Source organism: Diceros bicornis, chromosome 11, assembly GCF_020826845.1.
Source record: "Diceros bicornis minor isolate mBicDic1 chromosome 11, mDicBic1.mat.cur, whole genome shotgun sequence".
In the NCBI taxonomy this organism is placed as follows: domain Eukaryota; kingdom Metazoa; phylum Chordata; class Mammalia; order Perissodactyla; family Rhinocerotidae; genus Diceros; species Diceros bicornis.
Window position 1 is genome coordinate 36,577,450 of NC_080750.1, and position 16,544 is coordinate 36,593,993.

Genomic DNA, 16,544 nt, shown 5'->3' on the forward strand with positions numbered 1-16,544 from the left:
AAGATTTGGAAAATATATAGAGAATAGAATCTACAGGACTTGAAACAATTGTATAATAGGAATAGCAAGGACATAAAGAAAAGGAGAAAGTGAAAGTGATGCCAAAACTTTTAGCGTGAGCAACTAGGTACATGATGGTACGTGATGGGCAGTACAGGCAAAACAAAAACCAAACAGATTTGAAGAGAAAGTTGAGTTAAGTGGCTGTGTTTCAGATGTAAATGGGACATCAAGTGGAGACGTCCATTGGGCAGGTGAGAAAGTGTCTCGAACTCATGGGCAAGATCTGGTCTAGAAATATATTTGGAGGTTTTAATTATGTTGGTAATTTGAAGTTGTGTAAATGGTTATAATTCTCCAGGGAAAATTGTGTAGAGGGAGGAAATATTTAAACCAAAATGTAGAATGAAGAGAGAACAGCAAAGCCTCTGGGAGAATCTTCTGAAATCGATAATGGAAGAAAGTAAGATACTGGATAAAATGGATCATTTTGTATAAATGAACTATTCCAAGGAATGGTTTATAAATGAGTTGCCATTAGGACCAGGATCTCTCCTAAATCCAATCATGGCAACAGCATATAGAATAAGTAAATAAAAGGAATGTAAATAAATTATATTTTTCTTAATATATTATAATTCACCCTTAGGATGAGGATTTTTTGTGACTCATTAAAAGTGGGATTTGGAAAGTTTGAATTTATTGGTGTTTCTTCAGGGAAGTTTATATTGAATGCATTAAGTAATTTAATATTTAAGTAACAGTGTTTCACTAGCCAGCATCTCCCTTCTCTTTTTCTGGGAACTGCTTATACTAGTCACTTTCACTGGGTTATGCTACATAACAAACAACTCTGCAAGTTCAGTCACTTACAAAACAAGACTGTTTCTTACTTATGGTACATGTAGGTTACAAGTTGCCTACAGAGCTGCTTCAGGCTTTGGGAGGGCTCTGGTTGTGCACCATGTATTGTCTCATCGTGGATTCCAGGTTGAAGAAGCAGCTCCTATGTGAGACCTGCCCATTCTCATGGCAGAGAGAGGATCCAAGGAGTTGCTAGAAAATCATGATGCCTCTTAAAGCTTCTGCACAAGTGTGTTGTATGTCATGTCCTCTCTCTCTCTATTGGCCAAAGCACATCATATGACTAAGCCTAACCTTACTGGAGAGGGTATGTATACTCTTTTCACAAGAAAAGGGACACTTCGAGTCACATATACAAGGGAAAGAAGGAGCAAATAATTGAGGAAAATAATACAGTTTACCACACTGTTCTTCTGTCAGCTTAAACTCTATGTATGGCTCCTGTGGGAAAATTCCATGTTCTTACATGTTCCCAATCTTTTGAACACAATTGATTCAGGGTTGAGCATGTAACCCAAAAAGAGCCCTTCCATTTTCTAACAGGAATTGAGGTTGGGGAAATGTAGACTCTGGTAGCTAAATTGTAAAATGTAATGCCTGGGAGCTATCAGTGACCATATTGCCCACTATATGGAGGAAACCAGGCTGCAGTGGCAGAGAACAGAGCTGATACACAGAGTAAAGCCAAACAAGGACAGAGCGAAAGGTATGGCATTTCTGCTCTTCCTATTGTTTGGTTGTTCAATCATTCCTTGCATCCTGTGAATCATGAAGTTACTCTTTTTTGTCTAAGTTAAAGTTGGATTGGTTTTTGTCATTTGTAATGTAATCATGATTCATGCACGTGTGTAACTTCATTTAATCCTAACACCAATACTTTTAAAAAGGCAGGTGCTGTAATGGACATTTCACAAATGAGGCTCAGAGTTAGATATAGAAGTCTCCCTGGTACCCTGCCTAGAAGAAATATTTTACAAGAACACCCATTTACATTATTCTACACTATGTTCATTAAGCAATTTTTTGACCTGGTCTCTTCCAGGGGTACTAACACACTGGGAAACAGTGACCAAAAAAAAGGACTAATGTTAGTTATCTTGCCAGAAATAGTTCGCATTATGAAATAATTTATTGATATTATGATTTATAAATTAGTTTTTTGTAAGTTTGGTTAGCATGAATAATTTCTGAGAATTTGAGTTAACTATTTAGAATTTAAGAATCTGAAAAGTTGAGGATCATATTAAAGCTAAACCTTATTAGGGTCTGGCATGGCCTAGAGCACTTGCATAACCTCTTTTTGCACAACATCTCCTTCTCCTTAGCTGCACAACCACCATCAACTTAGATTCTTGAAGATGTCAAAAGATAGAAATTCCATAAACTACTGAGTTCTGGCCACAAAACTGAACCTTCTTATCAGTTGTATCTCAAAAAAGATCTGAGTTACCTACAGTGTTTTTAGCCTTGACTAGCCATTATCAAGGTTAAAAATGACCTGAGGTGACAGCAGTGAAAATAGCACGGTCAGGAACTCCAAATTCCAGCCTTCCATAAAAGCAATGAGAAATGGGCAAAAATGATCAGAATCAACTTTTTTGGAACTTTGGAAATTAGCCAAAGGCCTGCAGCAACCTGACAAATACTTATTCAAGAAAAATGGCTAATTCTTAGTAAGAACAGTGATGTTTCTGGTGTTTTAACTACTCCAGTCCCATCTTCTGCTCCTCAGATCAGTGAAAATAATAGCCTGCATTCCTGTTACCAGAGGGAGCAAAATGCACTTCATGAGCAAAGAATTGTAACTAATTATTTGTTCTAACCTCTCTAGTGGCTCCCTGGAATACTGGCTCAAAGGCTTGTCTTTATTTATTTTTGTGTGTGTGTGTGTGAGGAAGATTGGGCCTGAGCTAATACCTGTTGCCAATCTTCCTCTTTTTGCTTAAGGAAGATGGTCCCTGAGCTAACATCTGTGCCAGTCTTCCTCTATTTTGTATATGGGATGCTGCCACAACATGGCTTGATGAGCGGTGTGTAGGTCCACGCCCAGGATCTGAACCCATGAATCCCGGGCCACCGAAGCATAGCGCGAGAACTTAACCACTATGCCACGGGGCCGGCCCCTAAGGCTTGTCTTTATTTTGCATAACTCCAAACTAGCCTAGTGCTAAAGCTCCTTCCTATAGGGCATTTATTTAAAATATTTACAGTCTAATGTCTTAGGTTGCTGCTGCCTGGGGTGATAGATAACAGCTGGGGCAAATAATAGACTAATCGAAAAGCTTGGGAGGAAAGGCTGGGGAATGAGTGTCCTGTAAGGGCTTACAAAGCTCCATCAAAGTCCTGAGAATCTAGAAGGTCAAGTGCATGCTCAGGACTGTCTGTGTGGTCAGGAAAGACCCAAGAAAGCCCGAAACTCTCACCTCCTGCTGACGTTGAGGCTCTAAGATAGCAGGAAGTGAAGGCTAAGGCAGAGTTGTGAAGTACCTGATGAGTGTTGAAAGCATGACACAAGAAACACAAAGGCCCTCTGCAAAGACTGGAATGTTTTTTGGTTCCAGGTATTTAAGGAAATCTTTGCCCAATCATTAACTGATCAATAAGCAAGAGCCACATATAACAAAGAACAGACTACAGAATTAGTTCAGAAAAGTCATTAACAGACAATAACAACTACAATAGCTAAATACCTAAGTGTGCAATTGCTAGATTGTGTGGTAAAAGTATGCTTAGTTTTTCAGAAGCCACCAAACTGTCTCCAAAGTGGCTGTACCATTTCACATTCCCTCCAGCAATGAATGAGAATTCTCGTTGCTCCACATCCTCACTGACATTAGGTATTGTCACTGTTTTGGATTTTGGCTGTCCTAATAGATGTGTAGTGATATCTCCTTGTTTTAATTTGCAGTTCTCTAATGACTTATGATTTTGAGCATCTTTTCATATGCTTATTTGCCATCTGTATATCTTCTTTGGTGAGGTATCTGTTCATATCTTTTGCCCATTTTTTAATTGTTTTTTTTTTTAATTGGGTCCATTTTATTGTTGAGTTGTAAGAGTTCTTTGTATATTTTGGATAACAGTCCTTTATCAGATATGTCTTTTGCAAATATTTTCTCCCAATCTGTGGCTTGTCTTCTCATTCTCTTGACAGAGTCTTTCACAGAGCAGAAGTTTTTAATTTTAATCAAGTCCAGCTTTTTATCAATTTTTTCCTTCATGGAGTGTGCCTTTGGTGTTGTATCTAAAAAGTCATCACCATGCCCAAGGTTATGTAGCTTTTCTCCTATGTTATCTTCTAGCAGTTTGATAGTTTTGCATTTTACACTTAGGTCTGTGATCTGTTTTTAGTTAATTTTTGTGAAGGGTATAAGGTCAGTGTCTAGATTCATATTTTTGCATGTGAATGTCCAATTGTTCCAGCACCATTTATTGAAAAGTCTGTCTTGCTCCGTTATGTTGCCTTTGCTCCTTTGTAAAAGATCAGTTGACTATATTTATTTGGATCTAATTCTGGGCTCTCTATTCTGTTCTATTGATCTGTGTATCTATTCTTTTGCCAGTACCACAGTGTCTTGGTTACTGTGGTTTTATTGTAAGTCTTGAGGTTAGGTAATCAGAGTCAGTCCACTGACTTAGCTCTTTTCCTCCAATTTTATCTTGGCTATTCTGGATCTTTTACCTCTCCATATAAACTTTAGGATCAGTTTGTTGATATCCACAAAATATCTTACTGGGATTTTGATTGGGATTGCATTGAATCTATTATAGATCAAGATGGGAAGAACTGAAATCTTGATAATATTGAGTCTTCCTATCCATGAATATAGAATAGCTCTCCATTTATTTAGTTCTTTGATTTCTTTCATCAGAGATTTGTAGTTTTCCTCAAATAGATCTTTTACATATTTTCTTAGATTTATACCTAAGTATTTCATTTTGGGGTGGGGGGTTGCTAGTGTAAATGGTAATGTGTTTTTAATTTTATTTTATTTTATTTTATTTTTTTGTGAGGAAGATCAGCCCTGAGCTAACATCCGTGCTAATCCTCCTCTTTTTGCTGAGGAAGACCGGCTCTGAGCTAACATCTATTGCCAATCCTCCTCCTTTTTTTTTTCCCCAAAGCCCCAGTAGATAGTTGTACGTCATAGTTGCACATCCTTCTAGTTGCTGTATGTGGGACGCGGCCTCAGCATGGCCGGAGAAGCGGTGCATCAGTGTGCGCCCGGGATCCGAACCCAGGCCGCCAGTAGCGGAGCGCATGCACTTAACTGCTAAGCCACGGGGCCGGCCCAGTGTGTTTTTAATTTTAAATTCCACCTGTTCATTGTTGGTATGTAGGAAAGCAATTTACTTTTGTATATTAACTTTGTATCCTACAACTTTGCTATAATTGCTTATTAATTCCAGGAGGGGTTTTTTTGTCAATTATTTAAGATTTTATACATAAACAATCATGTCCTCTGTGAACAAAAACAGTTTTATTTCCTCCTTTATCTGTATACTTTTTATTTCCTTTTCATGTCTTATTGCATTATCTAGGTCTTTCAGCACAAAGTTGAAAAACAGTGGTGAGAGCAGATGTCTTTGCCTTGTTCCTGATCTTAGCAGGAAAGCTTCTAGTATCTCACCTTTAAATATAATGTTAACATAGGTTTATTTGTAGATGTTCTTTATCAAGTTGAAGATGTTCCCCTTTATTCCTAGTTGGCTGAGAGTTTTTGTAATGAATGAATGTTGGATTTTGTCAAATGCTTTTTGTCCATCTATTGATATGATCACGTGATTTTCTTCTTTAGTCTGCTGATGTGATGGATTACATTAATTGATTTTTTTTTTAAAGATTTTATTTATTTATTTTTCCCCCAAAGCCCCAGTAGATAGTTGTCTGTCATAGTTGCACAGCCTTCTAGTTGCTGCATGTGGGACGCGGCCTCAGCATGGCCGGAGAAGCGGTGCGTCGGTGCGTGCCCGGGACCCGAACCCGGGCCGCCAGCAGCGGAGCGTGCGCACTTAACCCCTAAGCCACGGGGCCGGCCCACATTAATTGATTTTTGAAGGTTGAATCAGTCTTGAATCCCTAGAGTAAATTCCACTTGATTGTGGTGTATAATTCTCTTATACTCCGTTGAATTTGATTTGCTAATATTTTGTTGAGGATTTTTGCATCTACATTCATGAGAGACATTAGTCTGTAATTTTCTTTTCTTGTGATGTCTTTGTCTAGTTTTGGTATTACGGTAATGTTGGCCTCATAGAATGAGTCTGCTTCTATCTTCTGGAAAAAATTGTAGACAATTTGTATAATTTCTCCTTAAATGTTTGGTAGAATTCACCACTGAGGCCATCTGGGCAGGTAATAGTTTTTTAAAGATGATACTCAAAGCAAAAGTATTAAAAGAAAAAAGTTATCTATTTTGGGACTTCATCAAAATTCAAAACTATTTTATGTCAAAAGGACACTATCAAGAATGGGATATGTTATAATATTTGAAAATCATATATTCGATAAGGGTCTACTATCCAGAATATATAAGACTCCTATAACTGAACTAAAGAAGATAAATAACCCAATTAAAAAATAGGCAAAGGATCTAAATAGACATGTCTCCAAACAAGATATACGAATGACCAGTAAGCACAGGAAAAAATGCTCAACATCATTAGTTATCAGGGAAATGCAGATCAAAACCACTTCACACACACTAGAATGGCTATAATAAAAATAAGAATAATAATAACAAGTGTTGGTAAGAATGTGGAGAAATTGGAACCGTCATACATTGCTGGTGGGAATGTAAAATGGTGCAGCCTCTTTGAAAAACCATTTGACAGTTCTTCAACATGTTTCACATAGAACTACCATATGACCCAGCAATTCCACTCCTAGGTATATATCTGAGAGAATTGAAAAGATAGGTTTATACTAAAATTTGTACATGAATATTCATAGTGGCATTATTTATAATAGCCCAAAATTAGAAACAACCCAAATGACCATCAGCTGATGAATAGATCAACAAAATGTAGTATATCCATACAATAGAATATTATTCAGCCACAAAAAGGAATGAAGTAGTGATATAGACTACAACATGGATGAACCTTGAAAATATATGCTGAGTGAAAGAAGCCAGTTATATTGTATGATTCCATTTACATTAAATGTCCAGAATAGGCAAATCTATAGCAACAGAAAGTAGATTAGTGGTTTTCTAGGACTAGGTTTTCTAGGGCAGGATGGTAAGTACAGTCATGTGTTGCATAATAACATTTCAGTCAATGACAGACTGCATATATGATACTCGTCCCATAAGATTAGCACCATAGAGCCTAGGTCTGTAGTAGGCTATACCATCTAGGTTTGTGTAAGTACATTCTGTGATGTTTGCACAACAATGAAATCATCTTAATGTTCACATTTCTCAGAACATATCCCCTTTGTTATTCAATGCATGACTGTAATGGAGTGACTGCTAATGGGTATAAAGTTTCTTTTTGGGGCAATGAAAATGTTCTGGAATTAGATGTGGTGATGGTTGGACAAATAGTGAAAGTACTAAAAACGACTGAAGTATATACTTTAAAATGGTGAATTTTATGATAAGTGAAGTATATCTCAATTTTAAAAAGTGCTATATAAACGAAAAAAAAAATAACCTGATAGGGACTCCAATTTCTAGAGAAGAAACTAACATATGAAAAATTGGAGAAAATATATGCCTCTATTTAATTCAATTATTAACTGTGGCTTCCTCTAAAAATTGCATTAGAAGTTGATTTAAACAGCTGGATTAAATGGATAGACATTCAGGAAGATGATAGGACTTGAACCAGGTCTTGAAGAATGGGTAGTATTTGAGATATGCTGAGATGAAGGTAACAGTATTTTTCCAGAAGAGACCAGCACAAGCAGAAGCAAAAAAGTAGGAATGGATTGTGGAGAGTGAAGGAAGTTGTCTCCACAGAGAGCTATTTATTTGTTTAAGTTGAGTAGCATAGGCAAATAAAATTGGGAGTGTGGATTGGGCCCAAATCATGGAAAACTGGAGAACAATGCAGGGGAGACCCTCTTGCCTCTGAAGGCAATAAAGGGTATTGTATGTATGCATTTTTTTTTAAGAAAAAAGACAATTGACATTTCTGGAAGGCTGGAATATTAGTCAGACATCACTTACAAGATAAACTGTAGAAGAATTTGGGCATGAGATAATTCAAGCCTGAACTAGAAAAACAGCCCTGGGAATAGGAGTAAGGGAGATTTAAGAGATTTTTGTTTCAGAGATAGAAAAATTATTTGGAAACAAATTGCTGGTGATGAAGTAAAGAACCAAGTAAAAATGAAACATCAGGCAAGTAGGAAAACAGAGAGAAAAATGGAAATTGGGAAAGGATGACAACTTACAGAAATCTAACAATATTGGGATAACTACAGTTAGTAAATCAAATCGCAGTTAAATACTAGGACTAGAGATGCATAATTGGCAGGGTTCAGTATAGAGATGATAATTGAAGCAATAAATGATCCCCCCACCCAAATGAACATATAATGCTGTCAAAGGGCTTTCAATAACCTGAGGACATTCTCCAACGTACTAAATAAGAAAAGAAGGAACTGGGCCGGCCCGGTGGCTTAGCGGTTAAGTGCACGCGCTCCGCTACTGGCAGCCCCTGTTCGGATCCCGGGCACGCACCGGCGCACTGCCTCTCCGGCCATGCTGAGGCCGTGTCCCACATACAGCAACTAGAAGGATGTACAACTATGACGTACAACTATCTACTGGGGGGCTTTGGGGAAAAAAAGGAGGAGGATTGGCAATAGATGTTAGCTCAGGTCTGATCTCCCTCACAAAAAAAAAAAAAAGAAAAGAAGGAACAAATATGGATTTTGGGCAAATTTGTTAATCTGTGTTTCACTTTCCTCTGTTGTAAAATGAGGATAGCAAGAGGACTAACATAGTAAGAGCTCAGTAACTGTTGGGTTTGAAATTTATTTTCTCACAGTTCTGGAGGCTAGAAGTCCAAGATTAAGGTTCCAGCTAATTTGATTTCCAGTGAGAGTTCTCTTCCGGGCTTCCAGATGGCCACCATCTCACTATGTCCTCACATGGCCTTTCCTTAGTGCATACACAGAGAGAGAGAGCTCTGGTGTATCTCCCTCTCTCTTTTTTCCCCCAATTTTTTCATAGTGGTAAAATACACATAACATAAAACTTACCATCTTAACCATTTTAAAGTGTACAGTTCAGTGGTATTAAATACTTTCATAATGTTGGGCAACCATCACATACAACCATCCCCGTAACTCTTTGCATCTTAAAAAACTGAAACTTTATAACATTCTACAATAACTTTTCATTGCACCCTCCCCCCAACTGCTGGCAACCACCATTCTATTCTCTGCTTCTATGAATTAAGACTATGCTAAGCACCTCATATGGTGGAGTCATACAGTATTTGTTTTTTTGTGACTGGCTTATTTCACTTAGCATCATGTCCTCCAGGTTCATCTATGTTGTAGCATATGTTAGAATTGTCTTCCTTTTTAAGGCTGAATAATATTCTATTTTATGTATGTATCACATTTTGCTTATCCATTCATCTGTCAAAGGACTCTGGTTGCTTCCACATTTTTGCTGCTGTGAATAACGCTGTTATGAACATGGGTTTACAAATATCTCTCTGAGACTCTGCTTGCAATTCTTTTGGGTATATACACAGAAGTGGAATTGCTGGATCATATGGTAATTCTAGTTTTAATTTTTTGAGGAACCACCATACTGTTTTCCATAGCAGCTGTATCATTTTATATTCCCACCTACAATGCACAAGGGTTCCGATTTCTCCAAATCCTTGCCAACACTTGTTATTTTCTGGTTTGATAGTAGCTATTATACTGGGTAGGAGGTGGTATCTCATTGCAGTTTTGATTGCATTTCCCTAATAATTAGTGATTTTGAGCTTCTTTTTATGTGCTTATTGGCCGTTTTTATATCTTCTTTGGAGGAATGTCTATTCAAATCCTTTGCCAATTTTTGAATTGGTTTGTTTGCTTTTTTTATTGTTGAGTTTTAGGAGTTCTCTATATATTCTGGATATTAATCCCTTATCAGATACATATGATTTGCAAATATTTTCTCCCAATTTGTGGGTTGACTTTTTATCCTGTTGATGTTGTGATTATTATTATTATTAATTGCAGTAACATAAATTATCCATGATGTTACATGGTGTAGTGGAAAGAGCACTGTATCAGGAGATTTGATTTCAAGTCCCTGTTCTCCACTTATTAACTCTGATCATATGCTCAATAATACTGAGGTACAGAGTTCTGGGTTTGAATTCTAGGTCTACCACTTATTAGCAAACTGACCTCAGGCAGAATTTTGAAGCTTAGTTTCCTCATCTGAAAAATGGATATAATAAATCCCACCTTGTAGGTTCTTATGAGATTAACATACTATATATAAAGTACCTGGCACATAGTAGATGATTCTTATTTGATATTATTTTCATGTGTTTTTTTTCCCTCTTTGAGCTGTTTTACTTGTATACTTCAATGATTTAGAGAGAGATTATCCTAGAATGGTTTTTATCTCAGTAAGTAACACAGAGACCACTTAGTGCCTAGTTCCATCCCAAAGAATAGGAATAAAGAATAGGGGACTGGGATATAGCTTCCTGGGATGCCTTATCAAGTTCTTTCATAAAGAAAAAAGAGATGGAAAGACAGAGCAATCACTTATGTTTAACTGCAATTTCAAAAGTTTCTTTCTTAGTCCAAGATGTTCAGAATCAAGCCATACGATTGACAACATTAGCAGGAGGGAGGAGTAGAAATTCCAGATTGTTCTTTGTAGCAAATGAAATGTAGTAATAAGGAGAGTCATTTGATAGCAAATCTTTGTCTTTCTATATGGCATATAATAAATATGTATTTGAATACAAAGTTTTTATTGTATGTTCAAATGTGTAGTCAAATTACCTTCAAGTGTAAGTATGGTATTCAAATATTAATTAAAATATTAAAACAATATAATTATACAAGTAGAGCTATACACTTGTCCTTCTGATAAAGAGAACCAAAAAGAAAAGGTAAAGCTTTGTTTGATAACACATCATGTCCATTTCTATCCAGAAAATAATAAATACCATAAAGTATAAAAATAATATATGCCATAAGAATATTTTAAACAAAAGGGCTGAAACAAAGGAAGGAAAATTATACATATTTGGAGTGGTATGAAAATGTTAAAAGCTAACAGGATTAAATATTGTCTACAGAAAATTGTCCCCAAGGACCATATTGATTAAACTATTTTATAGCTTATTATTATATGCTATTGTTATATCATTATAACGTTCTCTTTACAACCTCCTTTAGTGAACTATGTTGTGAAGCATTCATTCAATATTTGTACAAGCACAAAATATTTCACTAATTATTAGTAGTTATTCTTAATAGTGACTCTATCACAGGTATTATCGATGATCCTATAAAGGCACACTGAGCTTAAGAGTTTTCTCTAGAACAATGGGTCTCAAAATTGTTGGTCTCAGGATCCCTTTACACTCTTAAAAATTATTGAGGGCACTAAGAAGCTTTTGTTTTTATGTGTGTTATAGCTATCCTATTCACTTTATTCGAAATTAAAACATATTTTTAGAATTTATTTATTAATTTATTTAAAGTACAATAAATTCATTGTATATTACCATACATAACATGTTTTTATGAAAAATACATTTTCCAAAACAAAAAAAGAATGTAATGAGAAGAGTGGCATTGTTTTACATTTTCAAATCTCTTTAATATCTAGCTTAATAAAAGATAGCTGGATCCTCATATCTGCTTCTCATTCTATCAGTGCAATATGTTGTTTTAGTTGACTTTTATGAAGAAAAATCTGACTTGACATAGATATGTAGTTGTAAAATTGAAGAGTATTTTAGCAACATTTTTGGATAATTGAAGATATTTTTCTTTGATATAATACTCAACAAGTAATATTTTCTTAAAGGATAGTTACAATATAGAATCTGAAAATATATCAATGAACTTTTCAAACTGTTGCATTAAAATTTAGTGGTCTATCTGACACTTTTGATGGATCTTTAATCCATGCATGATTTTGTAACATCATGCATTGGTTATTTGGAAGATAGTTTACTGAGTTATGTAGATCTTCCAGATGATGGCCCATTTGATTACACAATATCAAAAAATCAGATTTGTTAATACTGCCACCAATCTTATCAGAAATTCTCTATGTTTTGGGAAGCTCTCAAGCTAACAGCAGTAGAGACAAATTTTCCAAAATTCTAAGTTTTGCACGCAAGTTCGAATTTTATCACTGGCAACAAATACTGTCAGTTATTTTTCTAGAAGTTGCAGGCATACTTTGGTTTGTTTTCAGAAAAATGTCTGCCAAATTTTTAAGTGTCAATAACCATAGTTTGTCTTCCAGTTGTTGTTTCAAGTAAAGATGAGTTTTCATTTAAAAACGAAGCGAGTTCAGCATGCAATTCAGTCACACGTGTGCTTTTCCTTGAGACAACCATCATACTTCTGTATGCAACAGAAATGCTTTATGCATATGCATTCCTGTTTTGTCACACAGAATATTAAAAAGATATGTGTTCAAGGGGTAAAATTTAATATAAAAGTTAGTAATTCTTACTGCTTTATTAAAGACTCCTTAAATGAAACTGGCTTTTTTTCCTGCAAGTGTATGGTGGTAGACAAGATAGTTACTACTAGTCCAGTTGGTGCCACTGCCTTGATTCATGCTAAGGCACTTGCAATTTAACCCACCGTTGTTTTTGTATCATCAGTGCAAATGTGAACACAGTCAAATAATGCCCTAGTATTATTACGAAAATGTTTTTGACCTCTTGGAACCTCTGAGATATTTTTCAGGGACCTTCAGGGGTCCAAGGACCACACTTTAAGAACTGATGATCTAGAATGTGAACTCTATGAAAGCAGTGACTTTGTTTTGTTCACTGTTATATTTTCAACACTGTTGTACCTAGAACAGTGCCTGGCACACAGTAGATGATTAATAAATATTTCCTAAATGTAGTAAGAAAGCAAGGACAAATGGAAGATTATTCCTCTGTAGAAAACAGAATAATAACTTAAAATGAATTTTTTTTTACTACATATAGCTCAATAATTAACCAACACATGCCACAAAATTGTAGGAAAATCTAGTTTCATGATTGTCATTTTCTTTGCTGAAGATTCCACTAACTGCTAAATTATGAGCAAAGAGACTAACGGACCTAGGTGAAAGAAGTGTAAAATGTGCTAGAATCATAGAATAAATGCTATTTCTTTCATAGAAGCACAGAGCTGAAATGCCTTTAGAGATCATATAGCCCAATTTCTTCATTTTTACAAATGAGAAAACTGAGTTGCCTGGGGGACTAATTGGCCAAAAGTCATAGAGTTAGTGACAGGACTGAAATATAGGATCTTGCACATTTTCTCTTGCACATAGAAATGATGGGAATGATAACGGGAAGCAAGAGAAGAACTTTTGTGTAGTTCTCCTATAGAGGAGTGGCCAAGCAAGCTCAGAGTCAAATCCTTAAACCACCGCATGGGCACTTTAGGACGAAAGAGGAACCTGACATTAAAGGATAAAACACCTAAATATACCTCCTGGTAGAGCCCCTTGCTTCTCCCCCAAACAGCTCTGGTTGGAGACATGCAAAGACTGCATGGGGGAGTCAGGCTAGTGTCGTGGAACTGTGGAGAGGAAAAGAGTCAGGCTCTCAGAAGTAAGCGAGGAGGGCCTGATGCCTAAGAGAAAGACCCTGGAGCTGTACTGTATAGTAACATGGACAGGGCCAGAGACTGGAAAAGCCTCAACCGAGAAGAATGTCTTTGCAATTTTTCAGCAGGGCGATACTGGCATTTTGTATAGAACTGTCTTGCACATTGCAAGATATTTACCATCTCCACCCTCCAGCCACCAAATGCCAGTAAATCCGAAGTTGCTGGTACAAATAAAAATGTCCTGCACATTTCCAAATGCCCACTAGGGGGCCTGTATCACCCCTGATTACCACTTATCATATATTTAGTAATAAACACACAGTCTGATGAATGTGGTGGGAAATAATTCAGAGGTAATAACTCATGTTTCTCTTCCTCACAGATTTTTTTTGTTCTCCTCTCCACCACTAGTTCTCTGCCTCCACCCATTGAATCAGCAGCATTCATTGCTCCAAGATGAGGTTGAGCATGGGCAAGAACAAAGAAGACAACTAAGTTTCTGAATGGAATTTTCAAATCAAAGCGGAAACAGTAGGTTCTTATTATAAGGGCAGGTTTCTTGAAAGAGGAAACGAGTTTTTGAGCTCTAAATGAGTAAGAGCTTGGAAGATTCAGGGCAGAGCATTTCTACCATAAACCAATGAGTTAGGAGGTATGAAGTTGTCTACAAAAAGGAAACAAAAGTTCAACCTGCTAGAAGGAGGAAGAGAATCTGAGGGCATGTGACTAGAATTGAGATGCTGGTAGGTGCCTAAGAAAGGATTGTACCCTCTATGTACCCTCTCAGTCAGCTGAGAGGACAAGAAATTCTCTGGGGGTAGACAGGAAGGACTTTAGAGCAGAGAAGATCTTCACCTTGCTCCCAGCAGGCCTCACTGAGATAGCCCCTGCTCACCACACAGCTGAGGCAGAGTGCCTGAGACATTCCTCCCCACCCTCCAGGATACTGAGCATCCAACACTTTGTTGAGCATCCCCCAGCCAAAGCAGCACAGAAGTGGCTGAGAGTGGGAAGGCAGAATGGGAGGGGCCTTGTAGTCAGGGTGCAGCTAGCAGAGATGGATGCAGACATGGGGCAGCAAGGGAAAGCAGCTGACAACTGGACTAGAAGGAATTGCCCATCTCAGCAGATCCTGGGCCAGCTGCAACATGTAAATCCCCAGAAAAGAGAAGGGAAAGGGAGAGGGGTGAACCCCTTGATTGACTGAGTTTAAATCTGTAAATTGTGATGTTTACATAGAAGGTCAAGTTTTAGGCTCGTAAGTGGAAAGGGGGCTTAGCAACTAAGTGCAGTAATAAGGACATAAAGAGCCCAGGGAAGTCATCCTCAATACATTAATGAATATTTACCCTCTCTTTAGTGAAGCCCTTTGAATTTGCAGGAAATATCTTGGTGCCAAATATCAGCTATTCAGCTTATGCAGCGTTAATTATTTGTGTGGCTTTGATGACTGTGTTTTGACAAACAAGTGTAACTTTTACTTTTCTGTGATTCTAAATACCACTAAAAGTTTTTTGGTGGATTCTCCAGGGTTTTCTATGTATAAAATCATGTCATCTGCAAATAGGGAGAGTTTCACTTCTTCCTTTCCAATTTGGATCCCTTTTATTTCTTTTTCTTGCCTGATTGCTCTGGCTAGGACTTCCAGTACTATGTTAAATAGGAGTGGTGACAGTGGGCATCCTTGTCTGGTTCCTGTTCTTAGAGGGATAGCTTTCAGTCTTTCACCATTGAGGATGATATTAGCTGTGGGTTTGTCATATATGGCCTTTATTATGTTGAGGTACTTTCCTTCTATACCCATTTTATTCAGAGTTTTTATCATAAATGGATGCTGTATCTTGTCAAATGCTTTCTCTGCATCTATTGAGATGATCATGTGATTTTTATTCTTCATTTTATTAATGTGGTGTATTATGTTGATTGATTTGTGAATGTTGAACCATCCCTGCATACCTGGAATAAATCCCACTTGATCATGGTGTATAATCTTTTTAACGTATTGTTGTAAGTGGTTTGCTGGTATTTTGTGGAGCATTTTTGCATCGATGTTCATCAGTGATATTGGCCTGTAATTTTCTTTTTTTTGTGTTGTCCTTGTCTGGTTTTGTTATCAGGGTAATGTCGGCTTCGTAGAATGAGTTAGACAGCTTCCCCCGCTCCTCAATATTTTGGAAGAGTTTGAGAAGGATAGGTATTAAGTCTTCTTCGAATGTTTGGTAGAATTCACCAGATCTATGCAGAAATAGAAGTATAATGATGTACACCTGAAATTTATACAATGTTATAAACCAATGTAACTGCGATAAACAAAAAATTAAAAAAAAAAAGTTTGATGAGCACAAAAAGACTCATAAAAAGTAATACTGGTTACCTCTGGGTGATTATACTGGGAGGCAGAGGGAAAAGGAGGGAGCCACTCTCCCTTTTTTACTTTACGTATTTATATATCCTTTAATTTCATTACAACAAACATATATTATTTTTGTAATAAGAAACCCAATAAAGTCCTTAAAAGAAAGAAGCTAAAAACCTAAAAACATAAATCATGGCAATCAATAAAAGCTGACAAAAATAAATAAATAAATACCACTAAAGCAGCCCCTAACTATATAGAGGCTGAAGATCTGTTAATTTTGCCATATCAATGGACGAGATACTTCAGCTGGAATCTGTCCATTTTTTAATCAATGAAAAATTTACTCTATTTCGTGCAAAGTGTAGTTTTAAAATTACTTCAGCTGGAATCTCTCCATTTTTTAATCAATGACATATTTACTCTCTATTTTGTGCAAAATGTAGTCTTAAAATTAACTGTCACTAAGAAAATTACAAGCAAATTACAAGCACTGAGACCTTAGGATAGTTTTCTTGAATCATCCTCCAAACTATC